General features: G+C 39.5%; 1 protein-coding gene across 1 annotated transcript in view; it reads left to right on the plus strand.

Annotated features, from left to right (window-relative positions):
* The window catches only part of LOC310883482 (uncharacterized protein), a 121384-nt gene that overhangs the window by 9602 nt on the left and 93342 nt on the right, over positions 1-18440 (plus strand). The window contains exon 2 of the mRNA XM_083803925.1: positions 16461-16564. The gene's annotated coding sequence lies outside the window, so the exon portion shown is untranslated. The remainder of the gene's footprint in view (positions 1-16460; positions 16565-18440) is intronic.

Genomic DNA, 18440 nt, shown 5'->3' on the forward strand with positions numbered 1-18440 from the left:
TATGATGGCCTTCTGTAGGCAGAAGTTCCCTTGCTCTGCTCATGGCCTGAGTCAAGCAAGAACTGTTATGGCTCTAGCAAATAGGCTTTTAGGCTAGAGCAGTTTGCATTAAATGCACCTACACAGCTTTCATTTGGCTCAAAACATGAGAAGAGCAAACAGGTCTGCCTCTAGAAGACCTTGTAAATATTGCTGAGGATATTATCTTAAATCTCTCTGTGTAAAGCAATTACTTGAAAAAATAGTACAGTACTGTGTTGCCACATAAAGACAATCTTGAACTATTGTAATCTCTTTCTCTCTATAGTTGTTGGGGGCGAGACATTCAAGCCTGGATTGTCCTGAAAGATGACTCTTGAAAGATGATTGCCTTGAAGTCTACTTAGGAATTTTTAAAGCAAAATACAGTTTTTGTTTAAAGCAAATAAAATTTTTAGAAACCTCAGCCACCCACAACTTTGGAAAAGAAGTCAAGTGTAGAGGCCCTCTGTGGTCTTTAGGCACCATGGGCAGAATGTTGATGGCTACTTTTACTCTAGATCTCACACTTGTTTCCCTGGGTGGAGCCATATCTCTGGTAAGGCTCACAGGCTTCCCAGGAAGCAAACTGGTTAAGTGGTTCACATTCCCAGGGATGTGTTGTAGCTCCTGTCTGCAAAGAGCAGAGGGGGAGGTTTGGGACCACTGAGTCCACAACAGTGATGGGGATGAACCAAAAGGCAGAGCAAGGGCACTCAGGAGATTTTCCCTGCTCTGGGACTTGCCAATGGAAGCCATGGAAGCCTCCTTTCCCATTACTTGTTTCTTTGTTTTAGCTGATGTTCATTTAATGTAGAATGCAGAAATGGTGCTGAGAGTCAGAGCGTTCCTGTCAAGCTAAGTGCTGACTTAAACAGTCATGTGTCCATTTTGCCCCCATCTGCTTTGGTAAATCACAGGTTTAGAGGGAGGCATCAGCTCCTCACATGTCTCTAATGCTTGGCTAAGTTTTACCTTGCCCCTACATCAAACAGTCCTGTATCACCAAGATACTGAAACGTGCATTTATGTCATGCACACATTTAGCAAGATAATTTAACATAATTTTGCAAATAAACACTAGACCAAGAAATGCACTTTAGTCTTCGAAGATCAGACAGAAAATTAGTTTTGGATGAGTTTGGTTTCCCTGATCTGGGAAGAAACTGAGCATGGACTTCTGCACCTGCTCAAAAACAATCTCATCCAGCTTACTTACTCAGGACCAGTTATAATTCTGGAGTTGAAAAAAAACCAACAAACAAACAAACAAACAAACAAAAAAAAAAACAAAAAAAAAACCCGTGGTGAACTCAGATGATTTCATTAGACTATCCTGGGAAAACCATATTAAGAAATCTAAATTCAGTCTAGTCTAAATACTGTAGATGCCCATTGTACCTACTGGAGTTTTATAATGAAAGGGTTCTACTACCTTCCAGAATCAGATAATATTCAATACTTGATATTCTTCCTCCAAAATGTTGTTATTCTGTTCCAATGGTGATGTAAAATGTGTTAGTTTGAACAGCTCAGAGGAACCAAGAAATAGGAACCAAGGAACCACACCAAGGAACAGTTACAGCAGTTTGGCGGTTGGGGTAACTTGCTGAAGAGCTTTTCTCTGTGTATGCAGGAAGGCAGCATCTCTTGGGCTCTGACTCACACAGAGGGGATGTCGTATCTCTCTGTAGGTTCCCCATCGCTCCGACTGGGGATCCTACTCTCACTTTTAATTCCCACAAGATACATCTTTTAAAGACCAAAGTATTTTGTAATTCTTCTGTAACACCAGTGACGTTTTCAGGGAGAAGATGTTCCCTTCTTTCTATTGACATGCTCACATCTCATTGTTAAAAAGATACTAAAAATAAATACTAAAAGCATTGGATTGGTAAGAGTATTAGAAAATAAGCTATTGCTTTATATAAAGGAAATATCATATGTCACTAGAATAGTCACTACCAGGAGATTTGGACCCTGACGATAAGTATTAAATTTAAGAAACAGGGTTGCTAAGTGGAGGTTTGGTTTAAACCCCAAATGTGGGGGAAGAGAGGGAAGCTCTTCAGAGGAAGAGAAATTCCCAGGAACAGAAGTCAAGTGCTGCTGGTGAATGTACTGAAGATGGTGGATGGCAGTCGGAGGTGTCACAGAAGAATAGATAGGGAGCTGTTTATTTTACATCAGAAATAGCCTTCATTTAGCACAGACACAGCTTTGCATCTGACCAAAACACATATGTGTTGGATGCAGAAATAGATTTTTTTCTCGGTGTTTTGTCAAACATGGGTTTTGGTAAATATCTATCAGTCAAACTTCATTGTTGAAAATCTTTGGGATGTACAACTCTGGCAACTGTTTCCATACATTCAAGTTATCATTTTTAAAGGTAAAACCATTCCCAGTATTTCTTTACTGCTGGCATTAATATGTGACCATGCTGAAGAGGTGATGCACATGCTACATACAGGAACCAGTGGTGCCTGGCTAAACTAGCTTGGCATAGAGAAGTGTGATCAGGCAAAGAACAGACATTTCCTTTGCTAATGAATCAGTGTGAGCAGTTCGGTTTAGACAGAAACAAACTGTAAAATGCCAGCTCAGCAGGAGCACTTCCTCGAATACATCAAAGCTGTTCCTTTCTACATGGCACAGCTGAGCTCTTTCCAAGAATTTCCAGGCCAGTATTCTTGCTTTTCAAAGTGTTTTTAAATGGGTACAAATCCCTCCCCTCCTGAATGCCCCAAAACAAACAGATCTAAAAATTAGAAGCATAAAAATATTAAAATCATCAGTCAAGCAAAGTGTGAGCACAGCTGGAAGCAGTGTCCCCTTGAGATTTTGCTTATATCCTTGCTATATTTAAAAATACATGTAGCTGTTATTCCTGTGAAAGCAGATATGCTAAACTGTGTTTTCTCTATCTGGTTACTTACTATATATATACTATATATATATACCATAATGTTGAATTCCCCCTAGATCTAAGCGCTAAAGCACTAGATACATTATTGGCATGGGATAGATTTCAGCTGCAGCAGTAACTGGGTTGTAGTTTTGCTTATTTCAGCAGGATGTGATATAATAATCTGAAGCAATATCAGAAGAAACACAATAGCTGAGTTATAATGTCTTAAAGCATTTCTGAGGCCCACTTCTGCATCACGTGTTTGCATGGCTGTGAGGTGTAAAGGAACAGGAAAACAGCAAGTCAAGTTGTTAGTAATTATACAAAAGTAGCTGGGGTGTTACCTCTGCCCTCCATGCCCCAAGGCAGGGAAAAGGCAGTGTGTTGAGAGCTGTGAGCTCTCTCATAGGTCTTCACCATTTGTTTCACGCTTTTTGGACAAATGGTGGCAACTGGCTGCCTGTCATGATAAAGACAGGGATGGTGAGTTGTGATGTGGACATTGGGCTCATTGGGAAGGGCTCAGTAGCTGCCAGGCTGCTGGTCTCTTCCTTCATGCATTGGCACAGGAGACGTGGGAGACAGGAGAGCCAAATGGGGTTTCTGGCCAAGGCTGGGTTTTCATCTAAAGCACTGAGCAGTGTTGGCCCTATGTATTCACTTCAGCACAATTTAGGTGTACTGGTTCAGACCCTGGCATGCCACGGATTACTGATCTGCTGTGGAGAAAAGTGTTATTTATTTATTTATTTATGTATTTATTTTTATAATGAGAACCAGAAGTATGCATTTGTAAGAAGTAGGAAGGAGAACTTGGGCATGTTAACAACTGGACTAAGGTACGTCCACCTGATAAGCTAAACTGAAGTAAGCCATGTGCCATGATTTTCAGGTTTTGCTGTTGATGTATACCAGTACAGCGATAGTGGTCCCACCAGAGCTGGGTGGCATCGGTGTGTGTGTGTGTGGCACAGTCAAGCTCCCTGCACAGAGCTCTGGGAGAAAAGAAAAAAGCACATTGACATGTTTCAAGAGTGGTCAAACATCTAAGCCTGCAGATATTCCTGATTGCCTCTTAGATTTGTTGACAGAGCAGCATGGTTGTGAAAGAAGCATCCTCTGACAGCTCCTGGGATTAAAACTGCTCGTGCTATTTGTTGTGGGTGAGCAAAGCAAGCAGTTGGCAAAGTGTGGAGGGCTTCTCCTGGCATCATAGCTGTCTTCCCCTAGACCATCTCAGCTGAATCTGCTGTGCTAGTAAGGCCCAAAAGGTGGTCTGGAAGATGGCCTGTACAAAGATGGCCTGCATAAATATGTCCTAGAAGACGTGGAGTGAAACAGGAAACAGCAAGATGGAAGGGAAAATGAGGGACTGGGAGGAGGAGAGGACTGTGAGGTACTGAGGTGGGGACACCTAAGGAGAACATTAAGTCTATTAAAAAAAAAAAAAGCTATCATAAAATATACATCAATAGGGTAGAAAATGTGCCCTACTGTCATCAAGAAAAGGACTAAAATATTCTTTTCTGATCACATTTTTGACTTGCATGGAGATCACTGATGCTCATAATTAGAAGTGTCTGCAAATTTTTTGTCAAAATGATTACTTAGAAAAACGTGTTCTTTTCCCACTGATATTTTCTCACTGAAGATCTGAAGATAAAAATTACCCAAAGGTTTTCCCCAGGATACTTCTATTTGCTACACTAGTGATGGAGGTTTTGCTTTGACAGTTTTTAATGGTGTTTTGCTGAGTCAGTTCAACAAAACTTTTTTTTTTCTTTTGTTTTGTTTCTGAACTGAATCAATGTTCCTTTTTAATACTTTATAGCTCATTTCCACAAAAATAATTCTGGAATTTACCATGAAACAGATTGTGTAGTTTCCATTCATGTGATATTTGCACTGAAGATGTTCAAGATATTGCTTAATAAAAAGATGACCAGAAAGGTATCTTTAGATATTTATGGATAACATAAATAAATAAACATTTCAAAATTTAGAGGAAATAAAATTATAAACAAGCCTCTAATTAAAAACACTGCGAATATTCTTCATGCTATGTGATTAAGTCCAGTTAAGGATGTAACAGAGAAAAGTGTGACTCTTGTCTATGTGTAGAACGTGGTTGGGATTCTTCACCCATTTTAGGGGCACATAACTTCAGCTGAAGCCTCCAAGTGATTTGGATCTCTGGTCATCCAGAGTCCTCTTCCTGACCATAATTTTCTATGCAGAGTAATTTGGCACCTACTCCTTTTTTCTGAGGGCAATTGAGTTCCAGAAATGAAGTGAGTCCATGCACAAGTAAATTGTCAGGCTTACCTTGCCTGACAAAAACAAGCTTCCTTCAAAAATTCAGTAATTGCAAGTATTGATGGAGATGGCAGTAGCTTCTTTATATAATGACCTCAAAATGAGTGAGATGTTTGAGTTCAGGTTCTTAGTTGGCTCTCTCCTGGGTCATAATTAGTTCAATCCCCTATTGCCTACTGACCAAAGGGTAGAAATCATTATAAGAGGAGTGGAAAGGCAGAGAGGATCTGAACAAATTTTGTTGAATCAGTGACATCTTGCAGTAAAGGATGTCTCTTCATGGGCCCAGAAGCAGAGAAATAAAGAAGGGGAACACAACATGTATCGCAGAGGGGGGAATCTGTATCACAAATGCTTGACTTGGAATTATTGCAAAAGCTGTGCTTAGAGTGGAAGCTGTAATATTCTCATCCTTGTTTTCTTAAAATAGGCACCTGGACAGGCATTTAGAGTAAATCTGATTTCAGTCCTTCAATGCATTAATTCTCCAAGTACATATATAGGGACAATAACAGCTGCCACAGGGAGGATGTGAAAATAAATTCTTGAATGTACATGAAGTTCTCAGGTAATATTCTGATATTTTCCATAGCAATGGTTGGGAGGAAATGAATCAATCTGTCTTTAGATAAGGCAATGAATCAGTGGGAAGCTAGTAAGGATAAAACAAAACAAAGAGCTGCTCATGCCTTTGCAGCGATCTGTTATTAAAATGAAGTATATGTGATAATACTGTGACAGAGTGTGATATGATAAAAGTCTTTACCAGATAGAAAACACTGTTCTCTTTAGAACTTAATGTCTCTGAAAGGATGAATGAGCTAAATTCTGCTTTTCATTGCTGATATTTAAAAGCAGACAAATGTCCTGAAAAATCCGAAAAGGTGCCTGTGTCTATATCCAGAAAGGCTGGATGGCACAATCCTGTAAACATATTTTTCTGATAAACTACTTATGTAAAGTGACAAGCAAGAAATTTTAGTATGTCCTGCAAATGGATGGAGGTTGCATCTTTTTCAGTATGAAGTCATGTCTCTGTGACTGAGCATGCCTGCATTCTCTTTTTCACTCTCAGTCTGCCATGTGGCCTATATTTAATGTGACATAAATATTGTATCTGTTTTTAGACTAGAGTGGTCTAATAAGGGGTAATATTTGAGGATGTGGAAGGTCTTGTGACAGATGGGATCACAGATATGAATAAAAGGCACACAAAGGAGCTACTGAATGGTCAGACAGCAACTTCTAAGAAGTGGTATGATAGCATTGTTGAGAGAACCACCCACTTCAAACTTATTCAGCATTTCGTGAATGGCCTTGTTTATAGAAGTGGTTGAAAATTTTTGACCAGTCTCACTTGTTTGCACACAAATTACAGCTCTGCATTCACAAATTTTGTTTATTGAAAGTTGCCTTTAGAAGTTATCCAGAATACTTGTGTACATCTTTAATTACTGTATACTGAAAAGTACTTTTTAGTAGCCCAAAACAAATTCAGTAAGAAGTAAAATGGGAATTTAATAAAAATTTTCACTCAGTAAATTAGGGGATTCCCTTATTCTATTCCACAGGAATTTAAAGTTCTCCCTAGGTAATGTTGTCATTGGCAAGCATCAGAAATACTATTTGAAGTCGGTTATTTTTTACTTAGCTCTCAACACAGATGAATAGGTGTGTATATATATTGTACCATATAGATGTGTCAAACCTTCACTTTTGATGCCCTGTATTTTTCACATTATCTTGTTCCTTATCTATAAGTATTTTATATCTATACTTGTTTTATGTATTGTATGGGAATACATCCATCCTGTCCTGTAGGCATTCTTTTAGTACACCTAGGTATTCAGCGTTCTTGAGAACTATTAGCAGTATATGACACAGCTAAGGGTGCTGGTGTTTGCAGGGTCCCTGTGGGCATTAGCTGCCCAAGTCTGTCCTATCCTCCCTGGGAAGTCTCAGAAGAAAGGGCATCAAGAGGAAGTGCTCTACATAGTCTTGCTCCTAGCTGCTGCTTGCCTTCATATGAAACCACTGGAGGGGCCAAACTGACTTGGGACACTACAAAGAAACTTGGGACACTACAAAGCCATCACTACAAAGAAAATAAGCAGCTCTGTTTTTTTTTTTTTTTTAATGCCCTCAGCTGCCCACCAAACATGACACATGATGCAGTTCAATTTTTTTCTCCCAGTATCTAAATGATGTAAGTCTTGGACGAGAAAGGGTTGGCTGAAATCTTGTCCAGATAGGGTAGATGAGATACTGGTAGATGAAGAAAAGAAATGGCTTTAGATACCAAGATATGGTGGAAGAACTTATACATACAATGCATTGTTGTTTTGCTGTCCTTAGTTGTTCCCAGAATCCCATATATCTTCAGTGTTCCGTTATTAAAATTCTCTCTCTCCCTCTCTCTCTCTCTCTCATTTGTTAATATTTATGCCAGATTCAATCTAATGTAAAACTCACCTTTGTGTATAGGTTGTTAGGTTGGTATGTTTTCTTCAGTTTGGAGCTACCCTTGCCTGACACTGCGCTAAGATTGAAATGTTACCTATTAGCTATTAAAAGTGTTTTCTGGCTGGTGGGGATTCAAAAGTGTAGAAAAGTGTCCATTGGGCCAACATACTTCAATCCAGCTCTTATTCTGTCATTGCTGGAGAGGTAATTCAGAACAGCTGAAATGTTTGTGTTAATACTTTCTACATCTAAAATCTAGATATGGCATATTTGTGGTAGACAGATCATGTGATTTCACTTTATTTGTGGAGCCACCAGAATTTCCTGATCTTCAGAGTCTTATATAGAGCTCATCCTATCCCTCAGGCTTTTTTGTAAGAGCATCTGGTGTGTATGAAGAAAGTGTTGAAACGTGGAAAATTCAGTCTTCAGTGCTTCTATTTGGAAAAGAGTCAGTCATCACTTAGAATGAGAGAATACACCTTGGGGAGATGAATTCACAGGTGAATGCAGGAGAATATAATAATTCTGCACTGAAGTAACCTGCAAAGAAAAAATGATATAACTAATTTCAGGTGTATGGTCTGAAGGTTGAGTGTCTCTACTATTATAAAAAGTGGAGATCAAAGCACTGTTAATTCAAATGAAAAATTGTTTATTTTTCAAATTTTCCCTCTAAATTAATGAAAGGAATGCAACTCTTCACAGGTATTATAGTTATAGTGTCTCTGATTCTGTGTCAAATATGAAATTTCTACACAACATCAACTAGTAGCACAGCTGTATTTCTTTTCCCTTCTTTTGAGAAGGGGAATTCACTGTTTCATCTGTCTTTTGTGGTTTGTTTATTTGGTTGGTTATTGTTGTTTTTGTTTGTTTTTCCACTTTCTCCCCCAACAGTTTTGCCACCACTTAATTTTTGTTTGACATCTCTGTGCTGACAGAGAAGATTGATGACCTCTTATGTTCCGGTGGGAGATGAATCAAAGTAACTTGTTTCACTAGATAATAAAAACAACCCACTTATTTTTTGCAAAAATAGCATAGAGTAAAGTCGTTTAGGGAACTAAGATTGGGGAATGACAGGAGAGGTAGTTGGATGTAAACTAGTGGTGGTGTTGGCTAAAAATTGAAGTTGACTCTGGGCATCTTGCCAGTTTGTTCAGGCTGGGACTTGCCAGTTTGTTCAGGCTGATACTTTGCTCTCAGCTTTGAAGCAATCATCTGAATCCGTTAAGTTGATATAACGGATATAAGTTTGGCTTTGTAACCAGTACTAATATGTTTTTAAGAAGACAAGCTATTTTTACTGAATAATTCACCTTGGGTACACTTCTGCTCCTTTTCCATTCATCAACAGTTAAAGAACATGTGATCCTTAGATACCAAGCTATAGCTGTAGGAAATAAAACCGATAAGCCTCCCATTTTTTTTTGTTTTTGATGGAAGAAGCTTCAGAACATTTGAAGAAAGGAAAAAAAAAAAAAAGAAGATGATAAAATCCTGTATGTGATAGCAGTTCTTCAGCCTCAGGACCACATACCATTAGTATAAAACTTGCTTCTGTTTTGGGACTCGAAGATTTCTCTTTGGAGTAATCTCACCAGTGATCACTTGCAGCAGACATCAAGTTACTGCAGGATTTGAGACATCCCACCAAAGCAGTCTTGGTCTCTAATATAAGGAGTATGTTCTTGTATCTTTATTAACTGTGACAGTGGTCAAAACCCCGAGGGATTTCACTGTGCTTTGTGCTGGTAGCAAATATCCATGTAATCTCTGGAACATTTTAAAATTTTCTTTTTGGCCTCCTTCTTTGAAAGGTGAAAAAGTCTTCAGCTTGGGAGGCCGTGTGTTGATGTATGCTGCGTGTCCTCCAGAAGGAATCCTTTAACCTCCAAGTAGTGGTGACCAAACAGGGAGGACACTATTTTCCAATTCCCACATCTTCATTTAGTTCATCACACAGGGCACATGGCTTGTGTGTATTAGTACTGCTAAATTATTTAAGCCTAATTTCCAAGAAAATCTTCAACAGTTTGTAGATTTTGTTCAGCAGATGTGGAGTCTACCGGGCCTGAACCAGAGCCTCCACCTGGCATTTGCACAAGGAGCCCTCTGGTATCTCCTCTGTCCTTCAGCCTCAACTACTCATTGCTAGTTAGGTCTTTCTTGAACCTTTGCACTTGCCCTTTTCCAGACTGCTAGCTCTTCTGAAGCCTATCTAAAAAACAAACCTAACTCAACCCAAACCAAACCAAAACAACTTTAAATTTAAGGGAAGCTCATAGATCTGGTTATCTTTTAGCATGAAGGTAAGGCAGACACCTACCCAGACACATGTTCTCCCTTGTTAACCAGGAGTGGTGCTTAAAATTTGCTAAGTTCTTTACATAGAAACATATTTGTATTTCCAAACAGATATTTTGATGAGTTTCTTCACAGTGTGGTCATATGCAATTTGAATACCGTAAATTGGGGTCTGATTAAAATCCCTGTGAATATTTTAAGTTTTGGATCACTGCTGACATCTGCTGTTTATTCCTACCACATACATGAAACACTGCACAGGGAATTATTTTCCGAGGTTTTTTTTTTTTTTTTGGTCTCAATTCCTGGTTTTGTTTTGCACAAGGTAACATTAATAGAATCACAAGATACAGGAAAACCTCCATGCTCAATAACAATTCCTATGGGATTTTGAGATATGAAATAAGGAGCTGACAACAAAGATGAAATGGGATATTTATTTTTATAAATGATCACTGACAATTTTAAGTGGGGAAAAGGCTTGAGGTAGGTGGCCTAAGGAATGAAGCTCTCCATGTACAGGGCAGATATTTTGTCTGGAAGCTCCTTAGTGCAGGAATCACTTTTATGTCACACATTTCTGCTGGGACCTCTAAAATGCCAGTCTCTTAATCCACAGCTGGGCTAGCTGGCTGCTACTGTAGGCTGGAGGGCTTATGGCAACAGTGCAAGAACATGGTTGCCTCATCCTCCTTGCATACTCTGAGTTAAGCCCAGCACTACTGGTCCAAGGGGGCTCAGCTGCCAGCCTGGCCACCAGCCTGGGTACTGCTCCAAGTCACCCAGGCCGGTGTCACCACTTGGCATCCCTGGGACCTGCAGGAAACAACAGGTGTGAGGCACTGACTTGTTTCATCTAGGCTATTAAATGGCTGTCGTGGTCACATAGTCACTGCTGGGCTGGGTTGGATCAACAATATGTAATGTATTTTGCACTGCAAGTTACCTTGACTCTTCCTGCTCTTGCCACTCATCCTCCCTTCTAACCTCACCCAAACAATCAGGCAGGATACAGCAGTTTTAGGTAACAAGATTTTCTCTGTGATAAGGTCACTATTACAACAGACATCAGGGAGAAGACAAGCAAGGGGTTCTGTGGAAATCCCAGATTTGTCCCAATAGCATGGCACATGACAACATTATGTTTCTGTTCTTAAGTGAAAGCCAATTTCACTCAGATGAAGTCACCACATGTACTGATCCCAATACAACTATAAGTTGCATTTCTTTTACAAGGTATTGGAATTAAGCACAAAAACATTCCAAATTTTAGGAGTTTATCTCTATGTTAAATATCATGAGCCAGAGAAAAGCAAAATTTCAGGTTGTTTTAAAATCAGAAAACCTTCAAAATAATATTTAGATATTTTTTGTCTGTATTGTGGTATGACAGTCCATTATATTTTTCCTTTTCCAAATTTTTCCCCATAACCATTAATCCTGTAATACATTTTTTTTCCTTCTAAAATGCTTCATTGTCAGTCCCATCAATCCTGGATCTGGGCTTTTAAGTGATTTCCAGTTAAATTGGGAGAATTGGCAAAACAGTGGTCCAGACCTCCTGAAGGAGACTGATAACATTTTAACACTGCCACTGCTGAGGTTCAGGTTTCTGGAGTCTCTCCAGCTTTGATTCTGTGGTGTTGTCCAGTGACTCTGGCTGGAGTTAGTAGGGTTCCCTCAGGAGAATAGATGGCAGCAGGTTACACCACTGAAAAGGTCATATAAGGTCATATTAGGTCATATAAGCAAGGCAAAACCAAAATATTAATCTGAGGAAAAAGCTGTGAATTTTAACATTCTTTGCACTAAAAAAATGTAGTATTTGTGTTACATTTCTCAAGAGAGTGTAAACACTGAAAATAGTGTGATAAAAAGACAATGATATGCCTGACATGGAAAATGCTTAACTTTTTTTTTTTTCATAAGAACTAAGTTAAAAAATACACTCAGCCTCAAACATGTTATTATGTAAAAGTGGTAATACTGAAATTTAGAAAACTCATTTAAGTTGTATGAGAGGTGACTTTACTTCTGTAAATTTGGAAAAAAACAAATGACAGATGACGCTAATTGTTTGGTATTAGAAGAGATCTGTGCCTTTAAATTACAGTCTCAGTGAGTATAAATAACCTCTCAGATGCCACTGAGATTTTCATGAACCCAAGGCTAGGGCTGGCATGACACCTCCTTCTCAGGCCCAGGCTCCCTGAGACCAAGGGAGGGCAGGACAGATTTCCAGCTGCCCATGTGTCCCCTTGAGAGGCTTACATGTGCCCGGGGAGCCAGTGGGCATGGAATTACCATCTTTACTTATGTCACTGAAGGTTTCTCTGGGTGTGCACAACCATGGTGCACTTGGGCTCCTTTTCTGTTGTACCCTGGGGTGGTGTGAGTAACAGGAGGGAGCAAATCCTTGCCTTGCTCTCAGTCCCCACTCTATGTACAGGTGGTGATTGCTTATCCCATTGGTACATGAACATACTCTCCTTTCTTGAAAGGTGGATGGCAATAAGTACATTGCTGCATGAAGGTATTTCCATTACATTTTAATTATATTCAGCTTCATCAAGTGGTGCAAGTTGTTTTACTTTTAATGACTTCATATAGATCACTTCACAGAACTGAGAAGACTACTGAGAGTATGACGGCAGTTACAGATCAGGGGTTCAGGGATATTTTGGGTCTTCTGTGCTACAGAATCTTTGCTATATTAAAAACCGAAGATATATATATATATATATATATATTTTTTTTTTTTTTCCCCCAGATCCTTTTGGTTAAACATTCCTTGCCATATCCCCAAATATTTTTTTCTCGTTTAGGACTCAGAAGATTTCTGTTTTCTGCCAATGTGAATTCTGGAGGTCAATTTCACCTTTGGCTGAATTACCACATTTCCTCAAGGTGCTCAGATGTGACTACATTATTCTGACATGAGAGTAGAGGGAAGGTACTCTCTGAGTGCTGCCTTTGTCTCAACTCTGATCCTTGAAATGGGACTTGACATTTGTGGTCAATTAGAGAATTTGGTTTAGAGCTGGAGAAAATGCAAATTATTGTAACAACTGAGATGGTCAATGACATTAACCTGTTCTGATGCCTTTCATTACCAAAAAGAAGCCAGGGATGAAGAAAATAAACCTGAGGCTTCAATGTTATGACAATCTGATGCAAACATATTGCAATCTGAGATGGCCATGATAATAAATTGTAAACCAATAAATAATACAATTCTCATCATCTATTTTAAACATAAGTTTGTCTTAAACTCCTACTATTTTAACAGGATTTGATTAAGAAGGATCTTCCTACAAGTTCAGTTGCAGGTGCTTGTAACATACCCAGCCTGCACAAATGCCTTCTCTAAGACTGAGCCTCAGAAGGGTTTCCCATATATGTGCTCCTGATGCTCAGTAGTGCTTAAGGACTGTTTCCTTGTAGAAATACAAAACTTGCAGCATTCCCATAGGAGAGAGGATTAAATTCAGCTCTACTTCTACTTATCCCAGTAAGCCAAGAGCTGTGCAATTCATAAGGGCAGATTGCCATTACCCTGATTTAGACAGGTGGTTAGTTCTTCTCTCTTTCTCTGTCTCCCATCTTTACTAACAGAGCCTCACATCCAATCTTGTCTTCTTGCCATTGCATAGACTGAGGAAGTGATTTTTATTAATACTAACGAGGGGTTACCATGAGGAGCAACATGCAGTACTGCAGTGAGGAAGGGAAAAATCTGTCCTGTTTCTGCTGCTTTAAGACGAGTAGTGATAGGTATTATACTGCATCAGGAAAGATTCAAGATAGACATTAGGTGTAAAAATACATTTTGTGAGAGCAAGGACAGGGAAGTGCTGGAACAGGTTGCCTCAAGAAATAGTGGAGCCTGTGGAAGACCATAAAAATGGGGTAGACAAAGACAGTCAGGGCTGATATAGACAGTGGTGCTCCTGCCCAGCTGGGGGCGAAGGGATGGGATTTGTAGCCTTTGCAGATCCCCCCACAGAGGAATTACTTTGCCACTCAATTTGGTTTTAGGCAGGTAAGCTGCCATTACCTGTCCCTGAACTTTGATACCTTTATGTTACTGAGATTGGGCCTGGCGCTCATGGACACCCGGGTGGATGTCAACTAACACCCCCTCTCCTTTCCTGTCCCTTTGCACAGCTGATGCACTGCCATAGCAGCAGGTTGTAAATGGAAGCTTGGTGAACCACACTTTCACCCCTCTTCCCTGAAGAGTCTTTTAGCATGTTTCAGCAGCATAAAAGCAAGAGGAGCTGGACTGTAAGTAGGAAGCAGGAAGAATCAGTGGTTAGGAAAGTAGCCTGCACCATGTGTAACCTTGGTTAAATTACTGTGCTCTTTCAAACGTAGTGCTTTGCAAGCTCTCTCTTTTGCCCTTATAAAGTCTCATACTTTGTGTTTCTGCAGTTCATAATACAACTGTGCTCTGAGGTTTTAGTGTACTGTAGCAAGCTAGAGTGAAAGGAAGCATCCATGGAAATATTGCACCTATGCTCCATCCCACTATAAGAAATCTCAGAGTGTGAAGAGCTGCTCCCTCTCCTTCTGTGTTTGCTCAGCCAGGTAGTGACTTTTAGCATGTGTATCAAACTGAGCAAACAAAAAGCACGCAGTAAGTGTGGTCTACATATAATATAGTTTCTTCCTGCATTTTCAGGTTTGAACATTAACTGCATACAGACAGTAACAAGTGTGAGTAACACAGACAGGAAAAAACTAACACTGAATTATTATGCTAGCCTAGAGTCTCTACATTTTTTCAAAAAGACTTTTAAAATACTGCATCAATACAAATGACAGAATACATCCAGGATGGAATAGGGTCTTCATATGTATCATTTGGCAATAGTGTATAATGGCTATAATATTTGTAACAGCTGCTAGGAGCTCTGAAGCTACACTACATTTATGGAATTTTCCATTGAGCTCTAAATATTCAGGTCACATACACAGTTAAATTTCCAGCAGTGGCAGTACAGATAAAAGCACTCCAACCGTATGCCATAATTGTGCTCTATTTAGAGAGTGCAGCAACTCAGGCATTTTCACAGCAGTCGTCTTAGATACGGTATACATTCTGCTTTATAAATGCCAATTCATTAGCGCATGTAACACGTTGCATGCTGCTCTTAAAAAAAAAAAAAAAAAGAGGGAAAGGGCTGTGTTTCAGTGAGGAAGAAGCATAAGAAGCATACAGAAATAACCCATTAGGAGAAGGAAAAGAAAAATGGAGAGAAAAATGCCAGATTCAGCTTCATCTTTTATATGAAGATCTGTAGAATACCAAAGTCTACTTTGTAAGAGGAAGCAAATAAGTGACAGTAATTTCAGTATCCAGCAAATAATATTAAAAAGGCTTAATTGATTAGAAATTGCCCCTTCTGGATATTGAATTTTAATGCATGAAATCTGCAGCAGAAATAGCATATCATAGAGAGGAAGTGGTTTTATAGTATAGTGAACAAGTCTATGTATTTTGGAAATTATTGGTAGTGATGCTAATCTGGCTACAGTTTCAGGCTGAAAGAATTACAACATTATTTTAATTTTTCATGGTGGAGGTATTTTACATTCAGCAAGTACTAAGCTAGCAAATCTGACCAATACCAGATACTAAAAATAAAGGAAAAATCACTCTATCACTGTAATTAATTAAAGTGTAAAACACAAAGAAGAAAACACTAGAGACAAAAAAAAAAAAAAAAAAAAAAAAAAGCTTTAGTTCACCACTCTGAATTGGCCAGGAAGGCATGTTCATCTGTTGTACTATCAGTGTTGAGACAGCCAGCACAGCTATGTGAGATCAGGTATTCATAAAAAGTAGGTCAGCACAGTCAGTCAGATAGAGTTCCCAGTCATGTTAGACTTATAAATAAAATATTTTGTACCTCTGTCTACAGCTGAACATGGTCCATCCTGAGCAGCAAATACATTAACTAGATTTAAGGTTTACTGTGATTGCAAAATCTGCCCATGCCTAAAATGTCGATTATTAAACTCTATTTGTAAGTCACCTTTTTGTGGCCTTTCTTTTTTTAAACTCAATACATATTACAGGAAGGTGATGAAATACATTGACCTTGCACCTTCTCCAGGCTAGAAGCTCAAAGGAAACAGAGAGGCTTTTTGCTCACTCCTTTAGCCCTGTCCTGTCCTTTGTCCCATAGTATCTGGGTAATATGTCCCATCCAGAAGCATAGCCATGTCTCACCCAAGAAAACCTTAAGGAGCTCTGTGCTGCGGTGACACTTGGGATCAAGGCCGTGGCTGGTACATGCCTACAATCTTGGCTGCTGGATATATTTTCTGGAGCCAGAAAAACTAGTTATAAAGCAATATTGATTTCTCTGGCAAGTCTATCAGAAGAGCTTTACAATCTTACTGCCCCATTGGTCACCTTCTTCCTCTCTCACAGGAGTTTGCAGCCTCTTTCCCACAGCTGGGAGAAGGAAGTGCCTGATTCACATCCCCCCCTCCAGCTCACACCAGGGAATATGGGCCTGAATTGCTGGCAAACAGGTGAGCAGCAAAACCTTATCCTCGAAGTGAGGGATGGATAGATATATGTTCCCCAAGACCTGTTTGACTTTGGATCCAGTCAGCTGGTTGGAGGAACGGGAGGTAAAGTGCTAAGCTTGCTCATCTCTGCTCGGTGGGACCCGGGCCATGCAGTAGCTGCAAGCCCTGGGCTGGGCCATGTCAGGACATGGGGCTTGCAGAAAGTATCAGGGCTCTGCGAGTCTCCTGGAGGGACATCACGGCTGCTGCATGGGCTCCTTTCCACACCTCAGCACCTCAGGCTGTTGACAGCTGTAGTTCAGGTTTCTTCTCCTTCTGTGCACACCTGGCTCACCTGTGGAACAGGGCAGGAACATTATGTGGCACCTGAAATGGGACAGAAGCCAACTATTCAGCAGCTCCCAGGATTCCTAACTCTTTTCTTCTCTGCCCTTGACATCCAGATCTACTGAATTGCCATACATATTAGAAGGAGATGTTTCTGTTTGGTGATACCTACTTAAACCACTGCTCTAATTAGAGCCAAGGAAGGGCAGGAGAAAGAGAAAGGCAGAAAACCTAGTCCTGCTTTTGTAAGATACTAAAGCCTCACAAAGCAATTACAGCAACTTACCCATAGTTTCAAGACACAGAGATGATTCTTGCTATCCTAACCAGATTTTGACTGTTAAAGGGAAGTATCAGTTTTCTTTCACAATGTGAGGAGCATGAAACTTTTGTGGAACAGCACCCAATCTCTGTTGGAAGCTTCTTTCCAGCTAATTGCCCTCAGAAGACTCCAGAGAAAATATGAATTTCCAGACCCATTTAACTGGCTCAGGTTGTTAAAAAAACAATACCCGAAAGTCAGACAAAATCTCACTTTAAGGAGTATCTGGACAGCAAATGCAATGATTAAATGGCTTCCCAAAATCTCTATCCCAAAACCTAATAAAAATTTTCAATTCATACCAGTTATATGTCTGGATGTACTGGGCCTAGAGATCTTTGTTTTAATACATTGATTTGAAGTTTATTATAGATATGCTTAACCTGGGTGTCACAGGTATAGAGAAAAAATGCAGGCATATAAAGAGGCAATCATAGAATAACAGCGAGACATATATATTAAGATATATACAGTGTCTTATAATAAAGTGTTTGTAAACAAACAAACACAAAACCCAATTTTCTTCATTGGTCTCAAAAGAATCAGATGCATTTGAATTTGCCAAGACATTCTGATTTATGAACGATAAATATGAAACAAGCATTAGAAGCTGCAAACAGGGCTTGATCATCCATCAAGCAGACAAACGTGATGGCCTGAGAAGGCTACTGATCGAATCAGGGTTTTGTTTGTCTACTTTTCTTAGTTACATCTTTTTTATGGGCAGTCACTTCCATTTTCAACCATTTGTGAAATCTGTTTTGTAGTTAATAAAGGCAGAAACAGTTACTGAAAAATCAGTGAAAGAAGCAACAAGGCAGCTCTCCCTGACCCCTTTGATTTAATTTTGCTGTGTCCCTCTGTCCGCACACTGCAGCATAAAATAAAAGGATTTAAAGTTGAATAGTCTGAATATACTCTCAGCGCTTGCAGGTCATCAGACCATTTTACTGAAGGCCCTAATACATAAGCTTCTGAGCTAATAAACCTTGGGACTGTGTGGCTCAATTTCAGCATCCAAAGCTAATGTAAATTAACCATCAGCTATTTTTGTTTAAGTTTTAATTTTTGTTCCCTTTTACCCACAGACGAAAATTAGAGAAAGGTTTTATCATGAAAGTACAGACAAAATTTCAAATACTGGCTCCCTTTAAACAGCTAAATGACTGCATGGAGCTAACCCTCATGTCCATCTAAGCCAAGTCTCTCTTAAATTTCAAATCCAGT

The sequence above is a fragment of the Anser anser genome, assembly GCF_964211835.1.
Source record: "Anser anser genome assembly, chromosome: 1".
Taxonomy (NCBI): Eukaryota; Metazoa; Chordata; class Aves; order Anseriformes; family Anatidae; genus Anser; species Anser anser.